Source organism: Schistocerca gregaria, chromosome 2, assembly GCF_023897955.1.
Source record: "Schistocerca gregaria isolate iqSchGreg1 chromosome 2, iqSchGreg1.2, whole genome shotgun sequence".
Classification (NCBI taxonomy): Eukaryota; Metazoa; Arthropoda; class Insecta; order Orthoptera; family Acrididae; genus Schistocerca; species Schistocerca gregaria.
In genome coordinates, this window is record NC_064921.1 from 1,017,468,576 (window position 1) to 1,017,491,336 (window position 22,761).

Genomic DNA, 22,761 nt, shown 5'->3' on the forward strand with positions numbered 1-22,761 from the left:
ACAGCCTGGAAACCATTACAGCCGAGGGCTCAAGAAGTCTTCGGGGTGCTCGAGAGGGTGTCTGCCGTAGCACCCCTAACGAGATAGCGGCGTTTCCCGCAGTCGTGATTGCAAGTCATAGCAGCAAAATCAATCACTTTCTTAGCAGCAGGGAGTGCGAGCCTAGCGGCAGCTCTCCATAAAGGTACCAATAGCCCAGGAAGGCCGCCGACAGCGGGAATTCGTGCCGCCCCATCCCGCCAGCCTACAAGAGACTTTCCAGAGCACCCTGGACCACATCGAGGGACCCAGTGCACTGAAATAATAGTCATTCGCCATGTCAGATGGCTCGTTGGTCTATGGGTATGATTCCTGCTTAGGGTGCAGGAGTTCGCCGGTTCAAATCCCAGACGAGCCCTAGCGTTTTGTGCAAACTGATCGCACGTGAGTGGCTGAGTCAGCCCAAAACGCTCGGCGTCATTATCAAGGGAATTTCATATTTGATGTGAGCAATTGACACTCTGATCCGACGTGTGAAGGCGATTACGAAGGTTTTTAGGTACAGATGGTAGCAGATGCTTGTTAGTATGTCTTGTTTTTAATGATGAAAAAGTGTTTCCGCCCGGGATCGAACCGGGGACTTTCTGCGTGTTAGGCAGACGTGATAACCGCTACACCACGGACACTGCTTGTGTGCCCCTTACTTTAGAGACAACTCGTGCTGATGTTGTCATCGTAGCTAAAAATTTAAATAAATGCGCTACTTGCATAACAAAGGTACATGCAGCAGATCCTCACATGTCGTGGCTCATTGGAGTACAATACGACATAGGCAGGAAAATGCTGTTACCGCCCGGGGACCTTTTGAGTGTGAAGCAGACGTGATAACAGCTACACTAGGGAAACGGCGGACATGAGAAGTCCATCCCCGTTCACTCGAAACTACCTCCGCCTCTCTCCCGTCGGCGAATGCACACGCGACAGTTCTTTTGACAGCCTGGAAACCATCACAGCCGAGGGCTCAAGAAGTCTTCGGGGTGTTCGAGAGGGTGTCTGCCGTAGCACCCCTAACGAGATAGCGGCGTTTCCCGCAGTCGTGATTGCAAGTCATAGCAGCAAAAGCAATCACTTTCTTAGCAGCAGGGAGTGCGAGCCGAGCGGCAGCTCTCCATAAAGGTACCAATAGCCCAGGAAGGCCGCCGACAGCGGGAATTCGTGCCGCCCCCATCCCGCCAGCCTACAAGAGACTTTCCAGAGCACCCTGGACCACATCGAGGGACCCAGTGCACTGAAATAATAGTCATTCGCCATGTCAGATGGCTCGTTGGTCTATGGGTATGATTCCTGCTTAGGGTGCAGGAGTTCCCGGGTTCAAATCCCAGACGAGCCCTAGAGTTATGTGCAAACTGATCGCACGTCAGTGGCTCAGTCAGCCCAAAATGCTCGGCGTCAGTATCAAGGGAATTTCATATTTGCTGTGAGCAATTGACACTCTGATCCGACGTGTGAAGGCGATTACGAAGGTTTTTGGGTACAGATGGGAGCAGATGCATGTTAGTATGTCTTGTTTTTAATGATGAAAAAGTGTTTCCGCCCGGGATCGCCCCGGTACCTTCTGCGTGTTAGGCAAACGTGATAAACGCTACACCACAGAAACTACTTGAGTGCGCCTTATTTTAGAGACAACCCGTGCTGATGTTGTCATCGTACCTAAAAAATTAAATAAATGCGCTACTTGCATAACAAAGATACATGCAGAAGATCCTCACATGTCGTGGCTCACTGGAGTACAATACGACATAGGAAGGAAAATACTGTTCCCGCCCGGGATAGAACCGGGGACCTTCTGCGTGTGAAGCAGACGTGATAACAGCTACACTACGGAAACGGCGGACCTCAGGAGTCCATCCCCGTTCACTCGAAATTACCTCAGCCTCTCTCCCGTCCGAGAATGCACACGCGACAGTTCTTTTGACAGACTGGAAACCATCACAGCCGAGGGCTCAAGAAGTCTTCGGGGTGCTCGAGAGGGTGTCTGCCGTAGCACCCCTAACGAGATAGCGGCGTTTCCCGCAGTCGTGATTGCAAATCATAGCAGCAAAAGCAATCACTTTCTTAGCAGCAGGGAGTGCGAGCCGAGCGGCAGCTCTCCATAAAGGTACCAATAGCCCAGGAAGGCCGCCGACAGCGGGAATTCGTGCCGCCCCATCCCGCCAGCCTACAAGAGACTTTCCAGAGCACCCTGGACCACATCGAGGGACCCAGTGCACTGAAATAATAGTCATTCGCCATGTCAGATGGCTCGTTGGTCTATGGGTATGATTCCTGCTTAGGGTGCAGGAGTTCGCCGGTTCAAATCCCAGACGAGCCCTAGCGTTTTGTGCAAACTGATCGCACGTGAGTGGCTGAGTCAGCCCAAAATGCTCGGCGTCAGTATCAAGGGAATTTCATATTTGCTGTGAGCAATTGACACTCTGATCCGACGTGTGAAGCCGATTACGAAGGTTTTTGGGTACAGATGGTAGCAGATGCATGTTAGTATGTCTTGTTTTTAATGATGAAAAAGTGTTTCCGCCCGGGATCGCCCCGGTACCTTCTGCGTGTTAGGCAAACGTGATAAACGCTACACCACGGAAACTACTTGTGTGCGCCTTACTTTAGAGACAACTCATGCTGATGTTGTCATCGTACCTAAAAAATTAAATAAATTCGCTACTTACATAACAAAGATACATGCAGAAGATCCTCACATGTCGTGGCTCACTGGAGTACAATACGACATAGGAAGGAAAATACTGTTCCCGCCCGGGATAGAACCGGGGACCTGCTGCGTGTGAGGTAGACGTGATAACAGCTACACTACGGAAACGGCGGACATGAGAAGTCCATCCCCGTTCACTCGAAACTACCTCCGCCTCTCTCCCGTCGGCGAATGCACACGCGACAGTTCTTTTGACAGCCTGGAAACCATCACAGCCGAGGGCTCAAGAAGTCTTCGGGGTGCTCGAGAGGGTGTCTGCCGTAGCACCCCTAACGAGATAGCGGCGTTTCCCGCAGTCGTGATTGCAAGTCATAGCAGCAAAATCAATCACTTTCTTAGCAGCAGGGAGTGCGAGCCGAGCGGCAGCTCTCCATAAAGGTACCAATAGCCCAGGAAGGCCGCCGACAGCGGGAATTCGTGCCGCCCCATCCCGCCAGCCTACAAGAGACTTTCCAGAGCACCCTGGACCACATCGAGGGACCCAGTGCACTGAAATAATAGTCATTCGCCATGTCAGATGGCTCGTTGGTCTATGGGTATGATTCCTGCTTAGGGTGCAGGAGTTCGCCGGTTCAAATCCCAGACGAGCCCTATCGTTTTGTGCAAACTGATCGCACGTGAGTGGCTGAGTCAGCCCAAAACGCTCGGCGTCATTATCAAGGGAATTTCATATTTGATGTGAGCAATTGACACTCTGATCCGACGTGTGAAGGCGATTACGAAGGTTTTTAGGTACAGATGGTAGCAGATGCTTGTTAGTATGTCTTGTTTTTAATGATGAAAAAGTGTTTCCGTCCGGGATCGAACCGAGGACTTTCTGCGTGTTAGGCAGACGTGATAACCGCTACACCACGGACACTGCTTGTGTGCCCCTTACATTAGAGACAACTCGTGCTGATGTTGTCATCGTAGCTAAAAATTTAAATAAATGCGCTACTTGCATGACAAAGGTACATGCAGCAGATCCTCACATGTCGTGGCTCATTGGAGTACAATACGACATAGGCAGGAAAATGCTGTTACCGCCCGGGGACCTTTTGAGTGTGAAGCAGACGTGATAACAGCTACACTACGGAAACGGCGGACATGAGAAGTCCATCCCCGTTCACTCGAAACTACCTCCGCCTCTCTCCCGTCGGCGAATGCACACGCGACAGTTCTTTTGACAGCCTGGAAACCATCACAGCCGAGGGCTCAAGAAGTCTTCGGGGTGTTCGAGAGGGTGTCTGCCGTAGCACCCCTAACGAGATAGCGGCGTTTCCCGCAGTCGTGATTGCAAGTCATAGCAGCAAAATCAATCACTTTCTTAGCAGCAGGGAGTGCGAGCCGAGCGGCAGCTCTCCATAAAGGTACCAATAGCCCAGGAAGGCCGCCGACAGCGGGAATTCGTGCCGCCCCCATCCCGCCAGCCTACAAGAGACTTTCCAGAGCACCCTGGACCACATCGAGGGACCCAGTGCACTGAAATAATAGTCATTCGCCATGTCAGATGGCTCGTTGGTCTATGGGTATGATTCCTGCTTAGGGTGCAGGAGTTCCCGGGTTCAAATCCCAGACGAGCCCTAGAGTTATGTGCAAACTGATCGCACGTCAGTGGCTCAGTCAGCCCAAAATGCTCGGCGTCAGTATCAAGGGAATTTCATATTTGCTGTGAGCAATTGACACTCTGATCCGACGTGTGAAGGCGATTACGAAGGTTTTTGGGTACAGATGGGAGCAGATGCATGTTAGTATGTCTTATTTTTAATGATGAAAAAGTGTTTCCGCCCGGGATCGCCCCGGTACCTTCTGCGTGTTAGGCAAACGTGATAAACGCTACACCACAGAAACTACTTGAGTGCGCCTTATTTTAGAGACAACCCGTGCTGATGTTGTCATCGTACCTAAAAAATTAAATAAATGCGCTACTTGCATAACAAAGATACATGCAGAAGATCCTCACATGTCGTGGCTCACTGGAGTACAATACGACATAGGAAGGAAAATACTGTTCCCGCCCGGGATAGAACCGGGGACCTTCTGCGTGTGAAGCAGACGTGATAACAGCTACACTACGGAAACGGCGGACCTCAGGAGTCCATCCCCGTTCACTCGAAATTACCTCAGCCTCTCTCCCGTCCGAGAATGCACACGCGACAGTTCTTTTGACAGACTGGAAACCATCACAGCCGAGGGCTCAAGAAGTCTTCGGGGTGCTCGAGAGGGTGTCTGCCGTAGCACCCCTAACGAGATAGCGGCGTTTCCCGCAGTCGTGATTGCAAGTCATAGCAGCAAAAGCAATCACTTTCTTAGCAGCAGGGAGTGCGAGCCGAGCGGCAGCTCTCCATAAAGGTACCAATAGCCCAGGAAGGCCGCCGACAGCGGGAATTCGTGCCGCCCCCATCCCGCCAGCCTACAAGAGACTTTCCAGAGCACCCTGGACCACATCGAGGGACCCAGTGCACTGAAATAATAGTCATTCGCCATGTCAGATGGCTCGTTGGTCTATGGGTATGATTCCTGCTTAGGGTGCAGGAGTTCCCGGGTTCAAATCCCAGACGAGCCCTAGAGTTATGTGCAAACTGATCGCACGTGAGTGGCTGAGTCAGCCCAAAATGCTCGGCGTCAGTATCAAGGTAATTTCATATTTGATGTGAGGAATTGACACTCTGATCCAACGTGTGAAGGCGATTACGAAGGTTTTTGGGTACTGATGGTAGCAGATGCATGTTACTATGTCTTGTTTTTAATGATGAAAAAGTGTTTCCGCCCGGGATCGCCCCGGTACCTTCTGCGTGTTAGGCAAACGTGATAAACGCTACACCACGAAAACTACGTCTGTGCGCCTTACTTTAGAGACAACTCGTGCTGATGTTGTCATCGTACCTAAAAAATTAAATAAATTCGCTACTTGTATAACAAAGATACATGCAGAAGATCCTCACATGTCGTGGCTCACTGGAGTACAATACGACATAGGAAGGAAAATGCTGTTACCGCCCGGGGACCTTTAGCGTGTGAAGCAGACGTGATAACAGGTACACTAGGGAAACGGCGGACATGAGAAGTCCATCCCCGTTCACTCGAAACTATCTCCGCCTCTCTCCCGTCGGCGAATGCACACGCGACATTTCTTTTGACAGCCTGGAAACCATCACAGCCGAGGGTGTCTGCCGTAGCACCCCTAACGAGATAGCGGCGTTTCCCGCAGTCGTGATTGCAAGTCATAGCAGCAAAAGCAATCACTTTCTTAGCAGCAGGGAGTGCGAGCCCAGCGGCAGCTCTCCATTAAGGTACCAATAGCCCAGGAAGGCCGCCGACAGCGGGAATTCGTGCCGTCCCCATCCCGCCAGCCTACAAGAGACTTTCCAGAGCACCCTGGACCACATCGAGGGACCCAGTGCACTGAAATAATAGTCATTCGCCATGTCAGATGGCTAGTTGGTCTATGGGTATGATTCCTGCTTAGGGTGCAGGAGTTCGCCGGTTCAAATCCCAGACGAGCCCTAGCGTTTAGTGCAAACTGATCGCACGTCAGTGGCTGAGTCAGCCCAAAATGCTCGGCGTCATTATCAAGGGAATTTCATATTTGATGTGAGCAATTGACACTGTGATCCGACGTGTGAAGGCGATTACGAAGGTTTTTAGGTACAGATGGTAGCAGATGCTTGTTAGTATGTCTTGTTTTTAATGATGAAAAAGTGTTTACGCCCGGGATCGAACCGGGGACTTTCTGCGTGTTAGGCAGACGTGATAACCGCTACACCACGGACACTGCTTGTGTGCCCCTTACTTTAGAGACAACTCGTGCTGATGTTGTCATCGTAGCTAAAAATTTAAATAAATGCGCTACTTGCATAACAAAGGTACATGCAGCAGATCCTCACATGTCGTGGCTCATTGGAGTACAATACGACATAGGAAGGAAAATGCTGTTACCGCCCGGGGACCTTTTGCGTGTGAAGCAGACGTAATAACAGGTACACTAGGGAAACGGCGGACATGAGAAGTCCATCCCCGTTCACTCGAAACTACCTCCGCCTCTCTCCCGTCGGCGAATGCACACGCGACAGTTCTTTTGACAGCCTGGAAACCATCACAGCCGAGGGCTCAAGAAGTCTTCGGGGTGTTCGAGAGGGTGTCTGCCGTAGCACCCCTAACGAGATAGCGGCGTTTCCCGCAGTCGTGATTGCAAGTCATAGCAGCAAAAGCAATCACTTTCTTAGCAGCAGGGAGTGCGAGCCGAGCGGCAGCTCTCCATAAAGGTACCAATAGCCCAGGAAGGCCGCCGACAGCGGGAATTCGTGCCGCCCCCATCCCGCCAGCCTACAAGAGACTTTCCAGAGCACCCTGGACCACATCGAGGGACCCAGTGCACTGAAATAATAGTCATTCGCCATGTCAGATGGCTCGTTGGTCTATGGGTATGATTCCTGCTTAGGGTGCAGGAGTTCCCGGGTTCAAATCCCAGACGAGCCCTAGAGTTATGTGCAAACTGATCGCACGTGAGTGGCTGAGTCAGCCCAAAATGCTCGGCGTCAGTATCAAGGTAATTTCATATTTGATGTGAGGAATTGACACTCTGATCCAACGTGTGAAGGCGATTACGAAGGTTTTTGGGTACTGATGGTAGCAGATGCATGTTACTATGTCTTGTTTTTAATGATGAAAAAGTGTTTCCGCCCGGGATCGCCCCGGTACCTTCTGCGTGTTAGGCAAACGTGATAAACGCTACACCACGAAAACTACGTCTGTGCGCCTTACTTTAGAGACAACTCGTGCTGATGTTGTCATCGTACCTAAAAAATTAAATAAATTCGCTACTTGTATAACAAAGATACATGCAGAAGATCCTCACATGTCGTGGCTCACTGGAGTACAATACGACATAGGAAGGAAAATGCTGTTACCGCCCGGGGACCTTTTGCGTGTGAAGCAGACGTGATAACAGGTACACTAGGGAAACGGCGGACATGAGAAGTCCATCCCCGTTCACTCGAAACTATCTCCGCCTCTCTCCCGTCGGCGAATGCACACGCGACATTTCTTTTGACAGCCTGGAAACCATCACAGCCGAGGGTGTCTGCCGTAGCACCCCTAACGAGATAGCGGCGTTTCCCGCAGTCGTGATTGCAAGTCATAGCAGCAAAAGCAATCACTTTCTTAGCAGCAGGGAGTGCGAGCCCAGCGGCAGCTCTCCATTAAGGTACCAATAGCCCAGGAAGGCCGCCGACAGCGGGAATTCGTGCCGCCCCATCCCGCCAGCCTACAAGAGACTTTCCAGAGCACCCTGGACCACATCGAGGGACCCAGTGCACTGAAATAATAGTCATTCGCCATGTCAGATGGCTAGTTGGTCTATGGGTATGATTCCTGCTTAGGGTGCAGGAGTTCGCCGGTTCAAATCCCAGACGAGCCCTAGCGTTTAGTGCAAACTGATCGCACGTCAGTGGCTGAGTCAGCCCAAAATGCTCGGCGTCATTATCAAGGGAATTTCATATTTGATGTGAGCAATTGACACTGTGATCCGACGTGTGAAGGCGATTACGAAGGTTTTTAGGTACAGATGGTAGCAGATGCTTGTTAGTATGTCTTGTTTTTAATGATGAAAAAGTGTTTACGCCCGGGATCGAACCGGGGACTTTCTGCGTGTTAGGCAGACGTGATAACCGCTACACCACGGACACTGCTTGTGTGCCCCTTACTTTAGAGACAACTCGTGCTGATGTTGTCATCGTAGCTAAAAATTTAAATAAATGCGCTACTTGCATAACAAAGGTACATGCAGCAGATCCTCACATGTCGTGGCTCATTGGAGTACAATACGACATAGGAAGGAAAATGCTGTTACCGCCCGGGGACCTTTTGCGTGTGAAGCAGACGTAATAACAGGTACACTAGGGAAACGGCGGACATGAGAAGTCCATCCCCGTTCACTCGAAACTACCTCCGCCTCTCTCCCGTCGGCGAATGCACACGCGACAGTTCTTTTGACAGCCTGGAAACCATCACAGCCGAGGGCTCAAGAAGTCTTCGGGGTGTTCGAGAGGGTGTCTGCCGTAGCACCCCTAACGAGATAGCGGCGTTTCCCGCAGTCGTGATTGCAAGTCATAGCAGCAAAAGCAATCACTTTCTTAGCAGCAGGGAGTGCGAGCCCAGCGGCAGCTCTCCATTAAGGTACCAATAGCCCAGGAAGGCCGCCGACAGCGGGAATTCGTGCCGTCCCCATCCCGCCAGCCTACAAGAGACTTTCCAGAGCACCCTGGACCACATCGAGGGACCCAGTGCACTGAAATAATAGTCATTCGCCATGTCAGATGGCTAGTTGGTCTATGGGTATGATTCCTGCTTAGGGTGCAGGAGTTCGCCGGTTCAAATCCCAGACGAGCCCTAGCGTTTTGTGCAAACTGATCGCACGTCAGTGGCTGAGTCAGCCCAAAATGCTCGGCGTCATTATCAAGGGAATTTCATATTTGATGTGAGCAATTGACACTGTGATCCGACGTGTGAAGGCGATTACGAAGGTTTTTAGGTACAGATGGTAGCAGATGCTTGTTAGTATGTCTTGTTTTTAATGATGAAAAAGTGTTTACGCCCGGGATCGAACCGGGGACTTTCTGCGTGTTAGGCAGACGTGATAACCGCTACACCACGGACACTGCTTGTGTGCCCCTTACTTTAGAGACAACTCGTGCTGATGTTGTCATCGTAGCTAAAAATTTAAATAAATGCGCTACTTGCATAACAAAGGTACATGCAGCAGATCCTCACATGTCGTGGCTCATTGGAGTACAATACGACATAGGAAGGAAAATGCTGTTACCGCCCGGGGACCTTTTGCGTGTGAAGCAGACGTAATAACAGGTACACTAGGGAAACGGCGGACATGAGAAGTCCATCCCCGTTCACTCGAAACTACCTCCGCCTCTCTCCCGTCGGCGAATGCACACGCGACAGTTCTTTAAACAGCCTGGAAACCATCACAGCCGAGGGCTCAAGAAGTCTTCGGGGTGTTCGAGAGGGTGTCTGCCGTAGCACCCCTAACGAGATAGCGGCGTTTCCCGCAGTCGTGATTGCAAGTCATAGCAGCAAAAGCAATCACTTTCTTAGCAGCAGGGATTGCGAGCCCAGCGGCAGCTCTCCATAAAGGTACCAATAGCCCAGGAAGGCCGCCGACAGCGGGAATTCGTGCCGCCCCCATCCCGCCAGCCTACAAGAGACTTTCCAGAGCACCCTGGACCACATCGAGGGACCCAGTGCACTGAAATAATAGTCATTCGCCATGTCAGATGGCGCGTTGGTCTATGGGTATGATTCCTGCTTAGGGCGCAGGAGTTCGCCGGTTCAAATCCCAGACGAGCCCTAGCGTTTTGTGCAAACTGATCGCACGTGAGTGGCTGAGTCAGCCCAAAACGCTCGGCGTCATTATCAAGGGAATTTCATATTTGATGTGAGCAATTGACACTCTGATCCGACGTGTGAAGGCGATTACGAAGGTTTTTAGGTACAGATGGTAGCAGATGCTTGTTAGTATGTCTTGTTTTTAATGATGAAAAAATGTTTCCGCCCGGGATCGAACCGGGGACTTTCTGCGTGTTAGGCAGACGTGATAACCGCTACACCACAGACACTGCTTGTGTGCCCCTTACTTTAGAGACAACTCGTGCTGATGTTGTCATCGTAGCTAAAAATTTAAATAAATGCGCTACTTGCATAACAAAGGTACATGCAGCAGATCCTCACATGTCGTGGCTCATTGGAGTACAATACGACATAGGCAGGAAAATGCTGTTACCGCCCGGGGACCTTTTGCGTGTGAAGCAGACGTGATAACAGCTACACTACGGAAACGGCGGACATGAGAAGTCCATCCCCGTTCACTCGAAACTACCTCCGCCTCTCTCCCGTCGGCGAATGCACACGCGACAGTTCTTTTGGCAGCCTGGAAACCATCACAGCCGAGGGCTCAAGAAGTCTTCGGGGTGTTCGAGAGGGTCTCTGCCGTAGCACCCCTAACGAGATAGCGGCGTTTCCCGCAGTCGTGATTGCAAGTCATAGCAGCAAAAGCAATCACTTTCTTAGCAGCAGGGAGTGCGAGCCGAGCGGCAGCACACCATAAAGGTACCAATAGCACAGGAAGGCCGCCGACAGCGGGAATTCGTGCCGCCCCCATCCCGCCAGCCTACACGAGACTTTCCAGAGCACCCTGGACCACATCGAGGGACCCAGTGCACTGAAATAATAGTCATTCGCCATGTCAGATGGCTCGTTGGTCTATGGGTATGATTCCTGCTTAGGGTGCAGGAGTTCCCGGGTTCAAATCCCAGACGAGCCCTAGAGTTATGTGCAAACTGATCGCACGTGAGTGGCTGAGTCAGCCCAAAATGCTCGGCGTCAGTATCAAATTAATTTCATATTTGATGTGAGCAATTGACACTCTGATCCGACGTGTGAAGGCGATTACGAAGGTTTTTGGGTACCGATGGTAGCAGATGCATGTTAGTATGTCTTGTTTTTAATGGTGAAAAAGTGTTTCCGCCCGGGATCGCCCCGGTACCTTCTGCGTGTTAGGCAAACGTGATAAACGCTACACCACGGAAACTACTTGTGTGCGCCTTACTTTAGAGACAACTCGTGCTGATGTTGTCATCGTACCTCAAAAAATAAATAAATTCGCTACTTGCATAACAAAGATACATGCAGAAGATCCTCACATGTCGTGGCTCACTGGCTTACAATACGACATAGGAAGGAAGATACTGTTCCCGCCCGGGATAGAACCGGGGACCTTCTGCGTGTGAAGCAGACGTGATAACAGCTACACTACGGAAACGGCGGACCTCAGGAGTCCATCCCCGTTCACTCGAAATTACCTCAGCCTCTCTCCCGTCCGCGAATGCACACGCGACAGTTCTTTTGACAGCCTGGAAACCATCACAGCCGAGGGCTCAAGAAGTCTTCGGGTGCTCGAGAGGGTGTCTGCCGTAGCACCCCTAACGAGATAGCGGCGTTTCCCGCAGTCGTGATTGCAAGTCATAGCAGCAAAAGCAATCACTTTCTTAGCAGCAGGGAGTGCGAGCTGAGCGGCAGCTCTCCATAAAGGTACCAATAGCCCAGGAAGGCCGCCGACAGCGGGAATTCGTGCCGCCCCCATCCCGCCAGCCTACAAGAGACTTTCCAGAGCACCCTGGACCACATCGAGGGACCCAGTGCACTGAAATAATAGTCATTCGCCATGTCAGATGGCTCGTTGGTCTATGGGTATGATTCCTGCTTAGGGTGCAGGAGTTCCCGGGTTCAAATCCCAGAGGAGCCCTAGAGTTATGTGCAAACTCATCCCACCTGAGTGGCTGAGTCAGCCCAAAATGCTCGGCGTCAGTATCAAATTAATTTCATATTTGATGTGAGCAATTGACACTCTGATCCGACGTGTGAAGGCGATTACGAAGGTTTTTGGGTACAGATGGTAGCAGAAGCATGTTAGTATGTCTTGTTTTTAATGATGAAAAAGTGTTTCGGACAGGGATCGAACCGGAACTTTCTGCGTTTTAGGCAGACGTGATAACCGCTACACCGAGGACACTACTTGTGTGCGCCTTACTTTAGAGATAACTCGTGCTGATGTTGTCATCGTAACTAAAAAATTAAATAAATGCGCTACTTGCATAACAAAGGTACATGCAGCAGATCCTCACATGTCGTGGCTCATTGGAGTACAATACGACATAGGCAGGAAAATGCTGTTACCGCCCGGGGACCTTTTGCGTGTGAAGCAGACGTGATAACAGCTACACTACGGAAACGGCGGACATGAGAAGTCCATCCCCGTTCACTCGAAACTACCTCCGCCTCTCTCCCGTCGGCGAATGCACACGCGACAGTTCTTTTGACAGCCTGGAAACCATCACAGCCGAGGGCTCAAGAAGTCTTCGGGGTGTTCGAGAGGGTGTCTGCCGTAGCACCCCTAACGAGATAGCGGCGTTTCCCGCAGTCGTGATTGCAAGTCATAGCAGCAAAAGCAATCACTTTCTTAGCAGCAGGGATTGCGAGCCCAGCGGCAGCTCTCCATAAAGGTACCAATAGCCCAGGAAGGCCGCCGACAGCGGGAATTCGTGCCGCCCCCATCCCGCCAGCCTACAAGAGACTTTCCAGAGCACCCTGGACCACATCGAGGGACCCAGTGCACTGAAATAATAGTCATTCGCCATGTCAGATGGCGCGTTGGTCTATGGGTATGATTCCTGCTTAGGGCGCAGGAGTTCGCCGGTTCAAATCCCAGACGAGCCCTAGCGTTTTGTGCAAACTGATCGCACGTGAGTGGCTGAGTCAGCCCAAAACGCTCGGCGTCATTATCAAGGGAATTTCATATTTGATGTGAGCAATTGACACTCTGATCCGACGTGTGAAGGCGATTACGAAGGTTTTTAGGTACAGATGGTAGCAGATGCTTGTTAGTATGTCTTGTTTTTAATGATGAAAAAATGTTTCCGCCCGGGATCGAACCGGGGACTTTCTGCGTGTTAGGCAGACGTGATAACCGCTACACCACAGACACTGCTTGTGTGCCCCTTACTTTAGAGACAACTCGTGCTGATGTTGTCATCGTAGCTAAAAATTTAAATAAATGCGCTACTTGCATAACAAAGGTACATGCAGCAGATCCTCACATGTCGTGGCTCATTGGAGTACAATACGACATAGGCAGGAAAATGCTGTTACCGCCCGGGGACCTTTTGCGTGTGAAGCAGACGTGATAACAGCTACACTACGGAAACGGCGGACATGAGAAGTCCATCCCCGTTCACTCGAAACTACCTCCGCCTCTCTCCCGTCGGCGAATGCACACGCGACAGTTCTTTTGGCAGCCTGGAAACCATCACAGCCGAGGGCTCAAGAAGTCTTCGGGGTGTTCGAGAGGGTCTCTGCCGTAGCACCCCTAACGAGATAGCGGCGTTTCCCGCAGTCGTGATTGCAAGTCATAGCAGCAAAAGCAATCACTTTCTTAGCAGCAGGGAGTGCGAGCCGAGCGGCAGCACACCATAAAGGTACCAATAGCACAGGAAGGCCGCCGACAGCGGGAATTCGTGCCGCCCCCATCCCGCCAGCCTACACGAGACTTTCCAGAGCACCCTGGACCACATCGAGGGACCCAGTGCACTGAAATAATAGTCATTCGCCATGTCAGATGGCTCGTTGGTCTATGGGTATGATTCCTGCTTAGGGTGCAGGAGTTCCCGGGTTCAAATCCCAGACGAGCCCTAGAGTTATGTGCAAACTGATCGCACGTGAGTGGCTGAGTCAGCCCAAAATGCTCGGCGTCAGTATCAAATTAATTTCATATTTGATGTGAGCAATTGACACTCTGATCCGACGTGTGAAGGCGATTACGAAGGTTTTTGGGTACAGATGGTAGCAGATGCATGTTAGTATGTCTTGTTTTTAATGGTGAAAAAGTGTTTCCGCCCGGGATCGCCCCGGTACCTTCTGCGTGTTAGGCAAACGTGATAAACGCTACACCACGGAAACTACTTGTGTGCGCCTTACTTTAGAGACAACTCGTGCTGATGTTGTCATCGTACCTCAAAAAATAAATAAATTCGCTACTTGCATAACAAAGATACATGCAGAAGATCCTCACATGTCGTGGCTCACTGGCTTACAATACGACATAGGAAGGAAGATACTGTTCCCGCCCGGGATAGAACCGGGGACCTTCTGCGTGTGAAGCAGACGTGATAACAGCTACACTACGGAAACGGCGGACCTCAGGAGTCCATCCCCGTTCACTCGAAATTACCTCAGCCTCTCTCCCGTCCGCGAATGCACACGCGACAGTTCTTTTGACAGCCTGGAAACCATCACAGCCGAGGGCTCAAGAAGTCTTCGGGTGCTCGAGAGGGTGTCTGCCGTAGCACCCCTAACGAGATAGCGGCGTTTCCCGCAGTCGTGATTGCAAGTCATAGCAGCAAAAGCAATCACTTTCTTAGCAGCAGGGAGTGCGAGCTGAGCGGCAGCTCTCCATAAAGGTACCAATAGCCCAGGAAGGCCGCCGACAGCGGGAATTCGTGCCGCCCCCATCCCGCCAGCCTACAAGAGACTTTCCAGAGCACCCTGGACCACATCGAGGGACCCAGTGCACTGAAATAATAGTCATTCGCCATGTCAGATGGCTCGTTGGTCTATGGGTATGATTCCTGCTTAGGGTGCAGGAGTTCCCGGGTTCAAATCCCAGAGGAGCCCTAGAGTTATGTGCAAACTCATCCCACGTGAGTGGCTGAGTCAGCCCAAAATGCTCGGCGTCAGTATCAAATTAATTTCATATTTGATGTGAGCAATTGACACTCTGATCCGACGTGTGAAGGCGATTACGAAGGTTTTTGGGTACAGATGGTAGCAGAAGCATGTTAGTATGTCTTGTTTTTAATGATGAAAAAGTGTTTCGGACAGGGATCGAACCGGAACTTTCTGCGTTTTAGGCAGACGTGATAACCGCTACACCGAGGACACTACTTGTGTGCGCCTTACTTTAGAGATAACTCGTGCTGATGTTGTCATCGTAACTAAAAAATTAAATAAATGCGCTACTTGCATAACAAAGGTACATGCAGCAGATCCTCACATGTCGTGGCTCATTGGAGTACAATACGACATAGGCAGGAAAATGCTGTTACCGCCCGGGGACCTTTTGCGTGTGAAGCAGACGTGATAACAGCTACACTACGGAAACGGCGGACATGAGAAGTCCATCCCCGTTCACTCGAAACTACCTCCGCCTCTCTCCCGTCGGCGAATGCACACGCGACAGTTCTTTTGACAGCCTGGAAACCATCACAGCCGAGGGCTCAAGAAGTCTTCGGGGTGTTCGAGAGGGTGTCTGCCGTAGCACCCCTAACGAGATAGCGGCGTTTCCCGCAGTCGTGATTGCAAGTCATAGCAGCAAAAGCAATCACTTTCTTAGCAGCAGGGATTGCGAGCCCAGCGGCAACTCTCCATAAAGGTACCAATAGCCCAGGAAGGCCGCCGACAGCGGGAATTCGTGCCGCCCCCATCCCGCCAGCCTACAAGAGACTTTCCAGAGCACCCTGGACCACATCGAGGGACCCAGTGCACTGAAATAATAGTCATTCGCCATGTCAGATGGCGCGTTGGTCTATGGGTATGATTCCTGCTTAGGGCGCAGGAGTTCGCCGGTTCAAATCCCAGACGAGCCCTAGCGTTTTGTGCAAACTGATCGCACGTGAGTGGCTGAGTCAGCCCAAAACGCTCGGCGTCATTATCAAGGGAATTTCATATTTGATGTGAGCAATTGACACTCTGATCCGACGTGTGAAGGCGATTACGAAGGTTTTTAGGTACAGATGGTAGCAGATGCTTGTTAGTATGTCTTGTTTTTAATGATGAAAAAGTGTTTCCGCCCGGGATCGAATCGGCGACTTTCTGCGTGCTAGGCAGACGTGATAACCGCTACACCACGGACACTGCTTGTGTGCCCCTTACTTTAGAGACAACTCGTGCTGATGTTGTCATCGTAGCTAAAAATTTAAATAAATGCGCTACTTGCATAAAAAGGTACATGCAGCAGATCCTCACATATCGTGGCTCACTGGAGTACAATACGTCATAGGCAGGAAAATGCTGTTACCGCCCGGGGACCTTTTGCGTGTGACGTAGACGTGATAACAGCTACACTAGGGAAACGGCGGACATGAGAAGTCCATCCCCGTTCACTCGAAACTACCTCCGCCTCTCTCCCGTCGGCGAATGCACACGCGGCAGTTCTTTTGACAGCCTGGAAACCATCACAGCCGAGGGCTCAAGAAGTCTTCGGGGTGCTCGAGAGGGTGTCTGCCGTAGCATCCCTAACGAGATAGCGGCGTTTCCAGCAGTCGTGATTGCAAGTCATAGCAGCAAAAGCAATCACTTTCTTAGCAGCAGGGAGTGCGAGCCCAGCGGCAGCTCTACATGAAGGTACCAATAGCCCAGGAAGGCCGCCGACCGCGGGAATTCGCGCCGCCCCCATCCCGCCAGCCTACACGAGACTTTCCAGAGCACCCTGGACCACATCGAGGCACCCAGTGCACTGAAATAATAGTCATTCGCCATGTCAGATGGCTCGTTGGTCTATGGGTATGATTCCTGCTTAGGGTGCAGGAGTCCCGGGTTCAAATCCCAGACGAGCCCTAGAGTTATGTGCAAACTGATCGCACGTGAGTGGCTGAGTCAGCCCAAAATGCTCGGTGTCAGTATCAAATTAATTTCATATTTGATGTGAGCAATTGACACTCTGATCCGACGTGTGAAGGCGATTACGAAGGTTTTTGGGTACAGATGGTAGCAGATGCATGTTAGTATGTCTTGTTTTTAATGATGAAAAAGTGTTTCCGCCCGGGATCGCCCCGGTACCTTCTGCGTGTTAGGCAAACGTGATAAACGCTACACCACGAAAACTACGTCTGTGCGCCTTACTTTAGAGACAACTCGTGCTGATGTTGTCATCGTACCTAAAAAATTAAATAAATTCGCTACTTGTATAACAAAGATACATGCAGAAGATCCTCACATGTCGTGGCTCACTGGAGTACAATACGACATAGGAAGGAAAATGCTGTTACCGCCCGGGGACCTTTTGCGTGTGAAGCAGACGTGATAACAGGTACACTAGGGAAACGGCGGACATGAGAAGTCCATCCCCGTTCACTCGAAACTATCTCCGCCTCTCTCCCGTCGGCGAATGCACACGCGACATTTCTTTTGACAGCCTGGAAACCATCACAGCCGAGGGTGTCTGCCGTAGCACCCCTAACGAGATAGCGGCGTTTCCCGCAGTCGTGATTGCAAGTCATAGCAGCAAAAGCAATCACTTTCTTAGCAGCAGGGAGTGCGAGCCCAGCGGCAGCTCTCCATTAAGGTACCAATAGCCCAGGAAGGCCGCCGACAGCGGGAATTCGTGCCGTCCCCATCCCGCCAGCCTACAAGAGACTTTCCAGAGCACCCTGGACCACATCGAGGGACCCAGTGCACTGAAATAATAGTCATTCGCCATGTCAGATGGCTAGTTGGTCTATGGGTATGATTCCTGCTTAGGGTGCAGGAGTTCGCCGGTTCAAATCCCAGACGAGCCCTAGCGTTTTGTGCAAACTGATCGCACGTCAGTGGCTGAGTCAGCCCAAAATGCTCGGCGTCATTATCAAGGGAATTTCATATTTGATGTGAGCAATTGACACTGTGATCCGACGTGTGAAGGCGATTACGAAGGTTTTTAGGTACAGATGGTAGCAGATGCTTGTTAGTATGTCTTGTTTTTAATGATGAAAAAGTGTTTACGCCCGGGATCGAACCGGGGACTTTCTGCGTGTTAGGCAGACGTGATAACCGCTACACCACGGACACTGCTTGTGTGCCCCTTACTTTAGAGACAACTCGTGCTGATGTTGTCATCGTAGCTAAAAATTTAAATAAATGCGCTACTTGCATAACAAAGGTACATGCAGCAGATCCTCACATGTCGTGGCTCATTGGAGTACAATACGACATAGGAAGGAAAATGCTGTTACCGCCCGGGGACCTTTTGCGTGTGAAGCAGACGTAATAACAGGTACACTAGGGAAACGGCGGACATGAGAAGTCCATCCCCGTTCACTCGAAACTACCTCCGCCTCTCTCCCGTCCGCGAATGCACACGCGACAGTTCTTTTGACAGCCTGGAAACCATCACAGCCGAGGGCTCAAGAAGTCTTCGGGGTGTTCGAGAGGGTGTCTGCCGTAGCACCCCTAACGAGATAGCGGCGTTTCCCGCAGTCGTGATTGCAAGTCATAGCAGCAAAAGCAATCACTTTCTTAGCAGCAGGGATTGCGAGCCCAGCGGCAGCTCTCCATAAAGGTACCAATAGCCCAGGAAGGCCGCCGACAGCGGGAATTCGTGCCGCCCCCATCCCGCCAGCCTACAAGAGACTTTCCAGAGCACCCTGGACCACATCGAGGGACCCAGTGCACTGAAATAATAGTCATTCGCCATGTCAGATGGCGCGTTGGTCTATGGGTATGATTCCTGCTTAGGGCGCAGGAGTTCGCCGGTTCAAATCCCAGACGAGCCCTAGCGTTTTGTGCAAACTGATCGCACGTGAGTGGCTGAGTCAGCCCAAAACGCTCGGCGTCATTATCAAGGGAATTTCATATTTGATGTGAGCAATTGACACTCTGATCCGACGTGTGAAGGCGATTACGAAGGTTTTTAGGTACAGATGGTAGCAGATGCTTGTTAGTATGTCTTGTTTTTAATGATGAAAAAATGTTTCCGCCCGGGATCGAACCGGGGACTTTCTGCGTGTTAGGCAGACGTGATAACCGCTACACCACAGACACTGCTTGTGTGCCCATTACTTTAGAGACAACTCGTGCTGATGTTGTCATCGTAGCTAAAAATTTAAATAAATGCGCTACTTGCATAACAAAGGTACATGCAGCAGATCCTCACATGTCGTGGCTCATTGGAGTACAATACGACATAGGCAGGAAAATGCTGTTACCGCCCGGGGACCTTTTGCGTGTGAAGCAGACGTGATAACAGCTACACTACGGAAACGGCGGACATGAGAAGTCCATCCCCGTTCACTCGAAACTACCTCCGCCTCTCTCCCGTCGGCGAATGCACACGCGACAGTTCTTTTGGCAGCCTGGAAACCATCACAGCCGAGGGCTCAAGAAGTCTTCGGGGTGTTCGAGAGGGTCTCTGCCGTAGCACCCCTAACGAGATAGCGGCGTTTCCCGCAGTCGTGATTGCAAGTCATAGCAGCAAAAGCAATCACTTTCTTAGCAGCAGGGAGTGCGAGCCGAGCGGCAGCACACCATAAAGGTACCAATAGCACAGGAAGGCCGCCGACAGCGGGAATTCGTGCCGCCCCCATCCCGCCAGCCTACACGAGACTTTCCAGAGCACCCTGGACCACATCGAGGGACCCAGTGCACTGAAATAATAGTCATTCGCCATGTCAGATGGCTCGTTGGTCTATGGGTATGATTCCTGCTTAGGGTGCAGGAGTTCCCGGGTTCAAATCCCAGACGAGCCCTAGAGTTATGTGCAAACTGATCGCACGTGAGTGGCTGAGTCAGCCCAAAATGCTCGGCGTCAGTATCAAATTAATTTCATATTTGATGTGAGCAATTGACACTCTGATCCGACGTGTGAAGGCGATTACGAAGGTTTTTGGGTACAGATGGTAGCAGATGCATGTTAGTATGTCTTGTTTTTAATGGTGAAAAAGTGTTTCCGCCCGGGATCGCCCCGGTACCTTCTGCGTGTTAGGCAAACGTGATAAACGCTACACCACGGAAACTACTTGTGTGCGCCTTACTTTAGAGACAACTCGTGCTGATGTTGTCATCGTACCTCAAAAAATAAATAAATTCGCTACTTGCATAACAAAGATACATGCAGAAGATCCTCACATGTCGTGGCTCACTGGCTTACAATACGACATAGGAAGGAAGATACTGTTCCCGCCCGGGATAGAACCGGGGACCTTCTGCGTGTGAAGCAGACGTGATAACAGCTACACTACGGAAACGGCGGACCTCAGGAGTCCATCCCCGTTCACTCGAAATTACCTCAGCCTCTCTCCCGTCCGCGAATGCACACGCGACAGTTCTTTTGACAGCCTGGAAACCATCACAGCCGAGGGCTCAAGAAGTCTTCGGGTGCTCGAGAGGGTGTCTGCCGTAGCACCCCTAACGAGATAGCGGCGTTTCCCGCAGTCGTGATTGCAAGTCATAGCAGCAAAAGCAATCACTTTCTTAGCAGCAGGGAGTGCGAGCTGAGCGGCAGCTCTCCATAAAGGTACCAATAGCCCAGGAAGGCCGCCGACAGCGGGAATTCGTGCCGCCCCCATCCCGCCAGCCTACAAGAGACTTTCCAGAGCACCCTGGACCACATCGAGGGACCCAGTGCACTGAAATAATAGTCATTCGCCATGTCAGATGGCTCGTTGGTCTATGGGTATGATTCCTGCTTAGGGTGCAGGAGTTCCCGGGTTCAAATCCCAGAGGAGCCCTAGAGTTATGTGCAAACTGATCGCACGTGAGTAGCTGAGTCAGCCCAAAATGCTCGGCGTCAGTATCAAATTAATTTCATATTTGATGTGAGCAATTGACACTCTGATCCGACGTGTGAAGGCGATTACGAAGGTTTTTGGGTACAGATGGTAGCAGAAGCATGTTAGTATGTCTTGTTTTTAATGATGAAAAAGTGTTTCGGACAGGGATCGAACCGGGACTTTCTGCGTTTTAGGCAGACGTGATAACCGCTACACCGAGGACACTACTTGTGTGCGCCTTACTTTAGAGATAACTCGTGCTGATGTTGTCATCGTAACTAAAAAATTAAATAAATGCGCTACTTGCATAACAAAGGTACATGCAGCAGATCCTCACATGTCGTGGCTCATTGGAGTACAATACGACATAGGCAGGAAAATGCTGTTACCGCCCGGGGACCTTTTGCGTGTGAAGCAGACGTGATAACAGCTACACTACGGAAACGGCGGACATGAGAAGTCCATCCCCGTTCACTCGAAACTACCTCCGCCTCTCTCCCGTCGGCGAATGCACACGCGACAGTTCTTTTGACAGCCTGGAAACCATCACAGCCGAGGGCTCAAGAAGTCTTCGGGGTGTTCGAGAGGGTGTCTGCCGTAGCACCCCTAACGAGATAGCGGCGTTTCCCGCAGTCGTGATTGCAAGTCATAGCAGCAAAAGCAATCACTTTCTTAGCAGCAGGGATTGCGAGCCCAGCGGCAGCTCTCCATAAAGGTACCAATAGCCCAGGAAGGCCGCCGACAGCGGGAATTCGTGCCGCCCCCATCCCGCCAGCCTACAAGAGACTTTCCAGAGCACCCTGGACCACATCGAGGGACCCAGTGCACTGAAATAATAGTCATTCGCCATGTCAGATGGCGCGTTGGTCTATGGGTATGATTCCTGCTTAGGGCGCAGGAGTTCGCCGGTTCAAATCCCAGACGAGCCCTAGCGTTTTGTGCAAACTGATCGCACGTGAGTGGCTGAGTCAGCCCAAAACGCTCGGCGTCATTATCAAGGGAATTTCATATTTGATGTGAGCAATTGACACTCTGATCCGACGTGTGAAGGCGATTACGAAGGTTTTTAGGTACAGATGGTAGCAGATGCTTGTTAGTATGTCTTGTTTTTAATGATGAAAAAGTGTTTCCGCCCGGGATCGAATCGGCGACTTTCTGCGTGCTAGGCAGACGTGATAACCGCTACACCACGGACACTGCTTGTGTGCCCCTTACTTTAGAGACAACTCGTGCTGATGTTGTCATCGTAGCTAAAAATTTAAATAAATGCGCTACTTGCATAAAAAGGTACATGCAGCAGATCCTCACATATCGTGGCTCACTGGAGTACAATACGTCATAGGCAGGAAAATGCTGTTACCGCCCGGGGACCTTTTGCGTGTGAAGTAGACGTGATAACAGCTACACTAGGGAAACGGCGGACATGAGAAGTCCATCCCCGTTCACTCGAAACTACCTCCGCCTCTCTCCCGTCGGCGAATGCACACGCGGCAGTTCTTTTGACAGCCTGGAAACCATCACAGCCGAGGGCTCAAGAAGTCTTCGGGGTGCTCGAGAGGGTGTCTGCCGTAGCATCCCTAACGAGATAGCGGCGTTTCCAGCAGTCGTGATTGCAAGTCATAGCAGCAAAAGCAATCACTTTCTTAGCAGCAGGGAGTCCGAGCCCAGCGGCAGCTCTACATGAAGGTACCAATAGCCCAGGAAGGCCGCCGACCGCGGGAATTCGCGCCGCCCCCATCCCGCCAGCCTACACGAGACTTTCCAGAGCACCCTGGACCACATCGAGGCACCCAGTGCACTGAAATAATAGTCATTCGCCATGTCAGATGGCTCGTTGGTCTATGGGTATGATTCCTGCTTAGGGTGCAGGAGTCCCGGGTTCAAATCCCAGACGAGCCCTAGAGTTATGTGCAAACTGATCGCACGTGAGTGGCTGAGTCAGCCCAAAATGCT

At 51.2% G+C, this 22,761-nt stretch overlaps 14 non-coding genes across 14 annotated transcripts; all 14 read right to left on the minus strand.

The window, feature by feature from the left end:
- Nucleotides 1-592: 592 nt before the first annotated feature.
- Trnav-aac (transfer RNA valine (anticodon AAC)) lies at nucleotides 593-665 on the minus strand. Its single transcript has one exon. It is a non-coding gene; the product is annotated as a tRNA-Val (tRNA).
- Nucleotides 666-1,794: 1,129 nt separating this feature from the next.
- Trnav-cac (transfer RNA valine (anticodon CAC)) lies at nucleotides 1,795-1,867 on the minus strand. Its single transcript has one exon. It is a non-coding gene; the product is annotated as a tRNA-Val (tRNA).
- Nucleotides 1,868-3,526: 1,659 nt separating this feature from the next.
- On the minus strand, nucleotides 3,527-3,599 carry Trnav-aac (transfer RNA valine (anticodon AAC)). The gene has a single exon. It is a non-coding gene; the product is annotated as a tRNA-Val (tRNA).
- A 1,129-nt stretch (nucleotides 3,600-4,728) lies between these two features.
- On the minus strand, nucleotides 4,729-4,801 carry Trnav-cac (transfer RNA valine (anticodon CAC)). The gene has a single exon. It is a non-coding gene; the product is annotated as a tRNA-Val (tRNA).
- Nucleotides 4,802-6,421: 1,620 nt separating this feature from the next.
- Trnav-aac (transfer RNA valine (anticodon AAC)) lies at nucleotides 6,422-6,494 on the minus strand. The gene has a single exon. It is a non-coding gene; the product is annotated as a tRNA-Val (tRNA).
- A 1,839-nt stretch (nucleotides 6,495-8,333) lies between these two features.
- On the minus strand, nucleotides 8,334-8,406 carry Trnav-aac (transfer RNA valine (anticodon AAC)). The gene has a single exon. It is a non-coding gene; the product is annotated as a tRNA-Val (tRNA).
- Nucleotides 8,407-9,305: 899 nt separating this feature from the next.
- Trnav-aac (transfer RNA valine (anticodon AAC)) lies at nucleotides 9,306-9,378 on the minus strand. The gene has a single exon. It is a non-coding gene; the product is annotated as a tRNA-Val (tRNA).
- An 899-nt stretch (nucleotides 9,379-10,277) lies between these two features.
- On the minus strand, nucleotides 10,278-10,350 carry Trnav-aac (transfer RNA valine (anticodon AAC)). Its single transcript has one exon. It is a non-coding gene; the product is annotated as a tRNA-Val (tRNA).
- A 1,129-nt stretch (nucleotides 10,351-11,479) lies between these two features.
- Nucleotides 11,480-11,552, minus strand: Trnav-cac (transfer RNA valine (anticodon CAC)). The gene has a single exon. It is a non-coding gene; the product is annotated as a tRNA-Val (tRNA).
- Nucleotides 11,553-13,201: 1,649 nt separating this feature from the next.
- Trnav-aac (transfer RNA valine (anticodon AAC)) lies at nucleotides 13,202-13,274 on the minus strand. The gene has a single exon. It is a non-coding gene; the product is annotated as a tRNA-Val (tRNA).
- A 1,129-nt stretch (nucleotides 13,275-14,403) lies between these two features.
- Trnav-cac (transfer RNA valine (anticodon CAC)) lies at nucleotides 14,404-14,476 on the minus strand. Its single transcript has one exon. It is a non-coding gene; the product is annotated as a tRNA-Val (tRNA).
- A 3,560-nt stretch (nucleotides 14,477-18,036) lies between these two features.
- On the minus strand, nucleotides 18,037-18,109 carry Trnav-aac (transfer RNA valine (anticodon AAC)). The gene has a single exon. It is a non-coding gene; the product is annotated as a tRNA-Val (tRNA).
- An 899-nt stretch (nucleotides 18,110-19,008) lies between these two features.
- Nucleotides 19,009-19,081, minus strand: Trnav-aac (transfer RNA valine (anticodon AAC)). Its single transcript has one exon. It is a non-coding gene; the product is annotated as a tRNA-Val (tRNA).
- A 1,129-nt stretch (nucleotides 19,082-20,210) lies between these two features.
- On the minus strand, nucleotides 20,211-20,283 carry Trnav-cac (transfer RNA valine (anticodon CAC)). The gene has a single exon. It is a non-coding gene; the product is annotated as a tRNA-Val (tRNA).
- Nucleotides 20,284-22,761: the final 2,478 nt, after the last annotated feature.